The following is an 8,567-nucleotide window of genomic DNA, read 5'->3' on the forward strand; positions in this document are numbered from 1 at the left end:
ATACATACAATGGGAAATTATTCAGCATTCAAAAGGAAGGAAATTCTGGCATAAGGTACAGCGTGACTGAACCTGAGGACATTATGCTAAGTGAAATAAGTCAGGCATGAAAAGACAAATACTGTAGGATATCATTTACACACGGTACATAGAGTCGTCAAATTCATAGAGACAGGAAATAGAAAGCTAGTTACCAGATGAGAGGGAGGAAAAATGGGGAGTTATTGTTGAACGGGTATAGTGTTTCATTTTTGTCAGAGGAAAAGAGTTCTTCAGATGAGCCATGGTGATGGTTGAATAAGAGTATGGATGTATTTAAGAGCCCTGAACTGTGCACTTACCATGGTTAGGAGGGTTTATGTGATAGGTGTTTTATCATGATAAAAATAATTTATTAGGAAAAATAAAACAACCCCCACTGTAACAGAAATGAAGGATATCTTTGATTAATTCATCAATAGGCAGGACATGGCTGAGGTAACAAGCAGCAAGCCTGAAGAAACGTCAATCAAAAATCCAAACCTGAAATGCAAAGAGAGAAAAAAGGAAGAAAAGTAACAGAAAATTCAAGAAGCGTGAGACAGTTACAAAAGGCACCACCACTGTGCATAACTGAAACACCATGTTCAGAAGGTGAGAAAGAAACAAAGGAAATATTTGAAGTGGTAATGGCTGAGAATTCCCCGAATTAATGACAGACATGAAACTGCAGATTCAGGAAGCTCATAGAACAGGAAACAGGATAAATACTAAGAAGTATACATCTATGTACATATTCAAACTGCAGAAAATCAAAGAGAAAAAAAATCTTGAAAGAAGCTGGAGGAAAAACAAGTGTGAGAGAAATCCTTTCTCTGTCTATCCTCTCAACACTTGGCCGCCTAGCCTGACCCCTGAAAGGGAAATGCACAGCAATGTGAGGACACAAAAGACTTACCTTCTAGCTAGAGGATCAGAGAAAGTCCCCAGGGACCCAGTGAGCTTGGGAAAAACCACTGAGAGTAGCGAATGTAAGCAAGAGAACACATTAAATTGAGCAGAAATTCCTGGGCTCAACCTAAGGTGCTCACGCAGAAATCTTCATAGTTACCGAGGACTGGAGGACTGAACTAGTGGTAGACCATCACCCAGTAGTCAGCCATTATTCAGGAGGACTCAGAAATGCTATGGATGCAAATATCACAGCACCACCTACATAAGAATATGCCTTTTTTCAAGCACACATGGAAAACACACCAAGCTAGATTATCTCTTGGGTCATAAAATAAATATATTTTTTTTTCCTAAGACAGAGTCTTGCTCCATTGCCCAGGCTGGAGTACAGTAGTGAGATCTCAGCTTACTACAGCCTCTGCCTCCCAGGTTCAAGGGATTTTCCTGCCTCAGCCACCCGAGTAGCTGGGATTACAGACACACACCACCATGCTTGGCTAATTTTTTTTTTTAGACAGAATCTCGCTCTGTCACCAGGCTGGAGTGCACTGGCGTGATCTCGGCTCACTGCAACCTCCGCCTCCCAGGTTCAAGTGATTCTCCTGCCTCAGCCTCCCAAGTAGCTGGGACTACAGGCGCACATCACCACGCCCAGCTAATTTTTTTTTTTTTTTGTATTTTTAGTAGAGATGGGGTTTCACCATGTTGGCCAGGATGGTCTTGATCTCCTGACCTCGTGATCTGCCTGTCTCGGCCTCCCAAAATGCTGGGATTACAGGTGTGAGCCACCACGCCTGGCCGGCTAATTGTTTTATTTTTAGTAGAGACAGGGTTTCACCATGTTGGTCAGGCTGTTCTGGAACTCTTGACCTCAAGTGATCTCTCTGCCTTGGTCTCCCAAAGTGCTGGGATTACAGGTGTGAGCCACCTTGCCAGTCTCTCTTTCTTTCTTTCTTTCATTTTTCAAACAACAGATTTTTAAAAATCCACATCATCAAGCTTATGTTCTTCGACCTCTATGGCACCATATTAGAAATCAAACAATAACATAAGTACAATAGGAAATTATCATACCTTGTGGAATTAAACGACACCATCTTCAACAATTCAAGGATCAAATAGGTAGCCTCAAGGAAATTAAAAAGTCCATAGAACTGAATTTAATTGGAAAAGCAACATATCACAACTTGTGGGATGCAGCTAAAACAGTGTTTAGAGAGAAAATTATAACATTACTTAGATTAAGATAAAAGAAAGATCTCACATAAATAATGTGAGCCTCTACCTTAACTAACCAGAAAAAGAGGGAAACCAATTAATTCAAAGCAAGCAGAAAAAAAAGAAAAAAACACAACAGAAATAGTTCACAATGAAATCCGAAAAAAAAAAAAGGAAAGAAAGAAAAATCATGGAAACCAAAAGCTGTTCTTTGAAAGGATCAAGAAAATGGATGGAACTCTAGTCAGTCATGGAAAGTAAGAGAGAAGATACAAATTATTAAGATCAAAAGTGAAACAGGAAATATCATTAGAGAACCTGTAGACCTGAAGATAGCCATGAAATGCTAAGAAGAAATCTGTGCAGAAAAATTCAACAACTGAAATGGAATTCATGATAAAATGAAATGAAATTCTACCAAAATCAGAAACTAGCGGAACTCACCTTAGACAAAATGGATAACTTGAAGAGTACTTTAGCTACCAAAATAACTGATTTCATAGTAAAACTCTTTCTGAGAAAGAAATCTGTAGACCCAGATAGGTTCACTGGAGATTTCGTACAACCATTTAAAGAAGTAACATGAATTTGCACAGTCTCTCAGAGAAAATAGAAGAGAAAGGGATGTTTCCCAAATCATTTTACCTGGTTAACATTACCATGGTATTACCAGGCTAACAGTACAAACAAACAAGGAAACACAAACCAATAAAAATTCTAGAGGTCAATATGCTTCATAAACATAGATGCAAAATCTCCAAAAAATTAGCAAATAGAATCCAGCAATATCTTAAAAGTGGGATTTATCTGGAGAATGCAAGGCTGGTTGAATAGTTGATAGTTGATCAATGCTGTCCACTATATCCAGAAATGTATGATGACCTCAACTAAAGCAGACAAAAGCACTTGAGAATGTACAACATAATCACAGTGAAAAGTCTCAGGAAACTAGAAATAGAAAGGAACTTAACCTGACAGAGTACATGTACAGAAAACCAAGAGCAAATATCAAACTGGATAGTGAAAGACTGAATGCCTACCCCTAAAAAGAGAAACAAGAAAAGGATGTCCCCTCTCACCACTCCTATTCAGAAAGGTAGTGGGATTCTTACCAGTGAAATCAATCAAGAAATATAAATAAGAGTCATCTCGAATGGGACAGAATATATAATGTTGTTTCCAACCTCAGAAGACACAACTGCCTATGCAGAAAGTACCAAGGAAACTGCACAAAAACTCCTCAAATAAGTGAGTGCAGGCAGGTCGCAAGGTAGAAGCGCAACACACGATAATCGTATTATCGTATTTCATATAATGGCAATAAAAATGGGAAGTTGCTGTTGCATTTCCTTAGGCTCTCTGATTGTACCTTTCACCCTGTCCAGTCCCCTGATGAGCCCAACAAAGGCATTCTTCATTTCCCTTATGGTCTATATATTTTTTTAATTTTTAGCATTTCCTTTTCATGTATTCATTCATTCTTTTTTTAATTTTTAGCATTTCCTTTTCATTCATTCATTTTTTTTTTTTTTGAGAAGGAGTCTCGCTCTGTTGCCCAGGCTGGAGTGCAGTGGCACGATCTTGGTTCACTGCAACATCTGCCTCCCAGGCTCAAGCGATCCTTGTGCCTCAGCCTCCCGAGAAGCTGGGATTACAGGCGCCTGCCACCACACCTGGCTAATTTTTGTATTGTACTCATTTATTTATTTATTTTTTAAGTAGAGATGGGGTTTCACCACGTTGACCAGGCTGGTCTCAAACTCCTGACGTCAAGTGATCCATCCACCTCGGCTTCCCAAAGCCCTGGGATTACAGGCCCCTTTTCAGTTGTTCTTGAAGAGTTTCCATATTTTGACTTATAGTACTTACCTATTCTTGGATATTATCCACTTTTTCCATTAGGGCCCACAGCATGTTACTCATACTTGTCTTAAATTCCCAGTCAGATCATTCCAACATCTCTATCATATCTGAGTCTGTTTCTGATACCTGCTCTTTGTCTTCACACTGTGTTTTTTTTTTTTTTTTTTTTTGTCTATTAGTATGCTTTGAAATTTCCTTTTGCAAACTTGCCACAATGCGTCAGATGAAAAGAATGAAGTTAAATAGGCCTTTAGTGTGAGGTTTACCTTCATCTGGCTGTGTTTACTGTTTGCTGTAGCTGTAGGTGTCAGAGGCTAAACCTCCCTGTGGTGTCCTTCACTTTTCCTCCTTGGCTGTGTTTGGTTTTCCTTGGAGACCTGTTCACTATGGTCTGGCACTCACAGTTCTTTCATTTTTATTCCCCAGTTGATGTGGCAGTGAGCTGCAGAGGGAGGGGAAGACTTCTATCCTCCTATGACTACATGGCAGGCTCGAGTCAGTGTACACCGGGCTGTGGCTTTCACTAGTGCTTCTCAGTTTTGTTTTGTTTTCTCCTTGGACAGACATTAAGGGGCCAGAATGTTGTAGTTGGGTGTTTTCCTTACCCAATGTTGATGAGAGTCTAGAAAAAAACCAAGTAGGACAGACTCTGGTAAAACAGTTCCTCTTGAGGGCAGGCCCTCGTTTGAAGAACAGAATACTCTGGGCATATTTTCGAATGACTCCTTTCTCCCTCTGGTCCTCACTGGGGGAACCTGATACGGCTCCCAGAGGTGAAACTCTGGAAACTGTGGTAGCCTTCTAGATGGTGCCCCCAGGAGTTTTTAGTTCTCAAATTTGTCCATAGTGAGCCCTCCACCATTCGTCTTATAAAGATGAGGTTTTCGTATCCTGGTCCTTGTTTCTGGGCATTCAGCTCCTGAGCTTCTGCTCTCCAAAGTTGTGGCTGACTGTATCTACCGTCTCTTCTGTTTTGGGTCAGCAATCAGCCCTATGGCCTCAGCTCTCTGAGGGATCAGAGAAAAGTTGTTGTTTTCCAATTTGTTCAGCTACTTATCTTGTTTGTGTCAGAGGCAGAGAGCCATCTAGCTCCTTACATACCCGAGTGAACATAAGAATTTAAGAAAATTGGAAAACTTTTTTAAACATAGCAGTTTTACATAGGTATACATGTGGCATGGTGGTTTGCTGCACCCATCAACCTGTCATCTACATTAGGTATTTCTCCTAATGCTATCCCTCCTCTAGCCCCCCACCCCCTGACAGGCCCCAGTGTATGATGCTCCCCTCCCTGTGTCCATGTGTTCTCATGGTTTAACTCCCACTTATGAGTGAGAACATACGGTGTTCGGATTTCTGTTCTTGTGTTAGTTTGCTGAGAATGATGGTTTCCAGCTTCATCCATGTCCCTACAAAGGACATGAACTCATCCTTTTTTATGGCTGCATAGTATTCCATGGTGTATATGTGCCACATTTTCTTTATCCAGTCTATCATTGTTGGACATTTGGGTTGGTACCAAGTCTTTGCTATTGTGAATAGTGCCGCATGGCACGTGTATACCTATGTAACAAACCTGCACGTTCTGCACTATGTAACAAACCTGCAGGTTCTGCACATATACCCCAGAACTTAAAATGTAATAATAATAATTTAAAATTAAAAGAGATTCCTTGGAAAAAAAATCCCATCCCAATCACTTTGCTCTTTTAGTATCACTTCTTGTGTGCCCTTTTCTCCTTTCCAAATAATCATTTGAGGCCCAGCTGATGCAGCATATTATCCTCAAAGGCTTTGTTGACTCCAGCTACACTGTAGATTCTATACTATAAATTCTTGATTTTTTTTTTACCAAAAAAATCCCAAAAAACAAAAACAAAAACAAAATAGCCGTTTTAATAAAATTAAAAATGAAATGCTTTGGTATATATCTAACAAAACATGTACGTATCAGGATGGTGAAAACTACAAAATGCTGATGAAAAATTCAAAGAAGGCCCAACTAAATAGACATAGCATGTACATTCACTGGAAGACTCAGTGAAGATATGTGATCTGTAACAAAGCGATCCATAGATCCAGTGTAACTCCAGTAAAATACCAGCAAGCTTTTTTGTACTTGTACACAAGCTGATTCAAAAAGCATACGGAAAGGTAAAGGTTTTGAAATAATTAAAACAATTTTCAAAACACAGAATAATTGCACAAATCGTACCACTCAATTTTAAGATTTAGCATAAGCCTAAAACAATCAAGTCATTGTGGAATTTTCTAAGGGATACACGTATAGATTAATGGATTAAAACAGAGAATCCATAAATAGATCCACACGAATATAGCAACGGAGGTTTTAGAAAGGGGTAAAGACAATTTATTGGAAAAATATTAGTCTTTTCAATTAGTGGTATTGGAACAACTGAACATCCATGTGTTATAAAAAAGACTTGACCAAAACCTCACGTTATACAAAAATTAACTCAAAGTGGATTACAGATCCAAATGTTACATGAAATACTATAAAACTTTTAAAGAAGGCCGGGTGCAGTGGCTCACGCCTGTAATCCCAGCACTTTGGGAGGCCGAGGTGGGCAGATCACGAGGTCAGGAGTTCAAGACCAGCCTGGCCAACAAGGTGAAACCCCATCTCTAGTAAAAGTATAAAAATTAGCTGGGCGTGGTGGTGCGCACCTGCAATCCCAGCTACTCGGGAGGCTGAAGCAGGAGAATCGCTTGAACCCGGGAGGCGGAGGTTGCAGTGAGCCGAGATCCTGCCATTGCACTCCAGCCTGGGCAATAGAGTGAGACTCCGTCTCAAAAAACAAACAAACAAACAAACAACAACAGCAAGAAAAAACTTTTAAAGAAAACACAGGGTGAAATATTAGTAGCCTGATGTGAGGCAAAGAGCTCTTAAACATGACACCAGCAGTGTGATTCATAAAGAAAAGAAACAACAAATTAGACTTCCTCAAAGTTAAAACTTTTGCTCTGAGAAAGACACTGAGGAGACACTAAAAAGCCAAACGAAGTATTCACAAGTATTTGCAAATCATATATACACCAAAGGCCTTTTATGAAAATTGTATAAAGATTCCCAAAATCTCAAAACTTAGAATACATGTCAAAACACAAAGTTTCACCAAATTTTGTTCAAAGATCTAACTGGCTTTTCTTTATGATTCTTGAATGGGCATTTTTTCTCTCTGTCAACTTGAATGAGTGTCCCTATGTGCTGAGCAAAAGACGTTGGCTTATAGGCAGAAGAGGACGAAAAAAGTAGAAACAGGGAACAAAAGGTGGTTTGGTGATTTCAAAGTTGATTTCCTTGTAGGATTAAAGCAGGGAAAACTTTCTTATCGTGCCTGCTCAGGTACGGTGGGCTCCTCGTTATTGGTTGCTGTGACTATTCTGTTTTTAGTTTTTTGAGAACTGGCCCGTTTCAATGTTCACTTTGATGAATGGCAATTAGTACAAGGGACACTATTCTGATTTTGTCTGTTCTGCTGGGGTCTGGGGCCAGAGATTAGGGCAAAACAATGGCCTCCCATGAGTTCATTTAACACAAACAACCACATTTTTTAGAAAGGCAAAACATATCAATAGACATTTCACCCAAAAGGACATACGCATGACAAATAAGCCCATGAAAAACTATTCTACATCACAGCTATTAGAGAAATGCAAATTAAACCATGATCAGATGCCATAACACGTATTGGAAAATGACTGAAATTTTTAACGAGATACTTGTAAGTGCTAACAAGGATGAAGAACAACTTGAAATTTCATACATTGCTTGTGGCAGTTATGAAACGGGACAACTGCAGAAAATGGTTTGGTAATTACTTATGAACACATGCCATGTGACTCAGCGATTTCATCTAAGGGAAAAAGAAAAATTTATGTTCACACAAAAGCCTATGTACGTGAATGTTTATAGCAGCTCCAGTCATATTTGCCAAAACCTGGAAATTATACAAATGTATTTCCATGGGTAAATGGGAAATGAAATTTTGGGGCATCCTTACTTACTATGAAATACTTCTCAGCAATGAAAAAGAATGAACTGCTGATACACACAACAATGTGTTTCAAACTCGAAGGTGTTTTGCTGTGTGAAAGGAGCCAGTCTCAACCAGTTACATATTCTATTATTCTGTTTACCTGGCATTCTTGAAAGAGAAAACTGAAACGATGGAGTACAGATGAGTGGCTGTCAGGCTTCGGCGCGCAGTGGTGGGTACAGCTATAAATGAATTGCACATGGAGGAGGTTTCTTTTGGGGAGAAGACGTAATAATCTTAACTATTAATTCACCTAAAAGCAGAGCTTCAAAATGCAAGAAACTACATCTGATAGAACTGCAAGGATAAATCGTCAAATCTACAATGATATTTGGAGATGGCAACAGTCCTCTCCAAGTAAATGATTGAAGTAGACAGAAATTCTGCAAGGGTGTAGGAGCAGCTGAACAACAAAGAACAAATGTGAGCTGATTAGATTTTAGTGAACACTCCTCAGAACGACGGTAGATTATATGGTATTTTCAAGTG

This window comes from Pan troglodytes, chromosome X, assembly GCF_028858775.2.
Source record: "Pan troglodytes isolate AG18354 chromosome X, NHGRI_mPanTro3-v2.0_pri, whole genome shotgun sequence".
NCBI lineage: Eukaryota > Metazoa > Chordata > Mammalia > Primates > Hominidae > Pan > Pan troglodytes.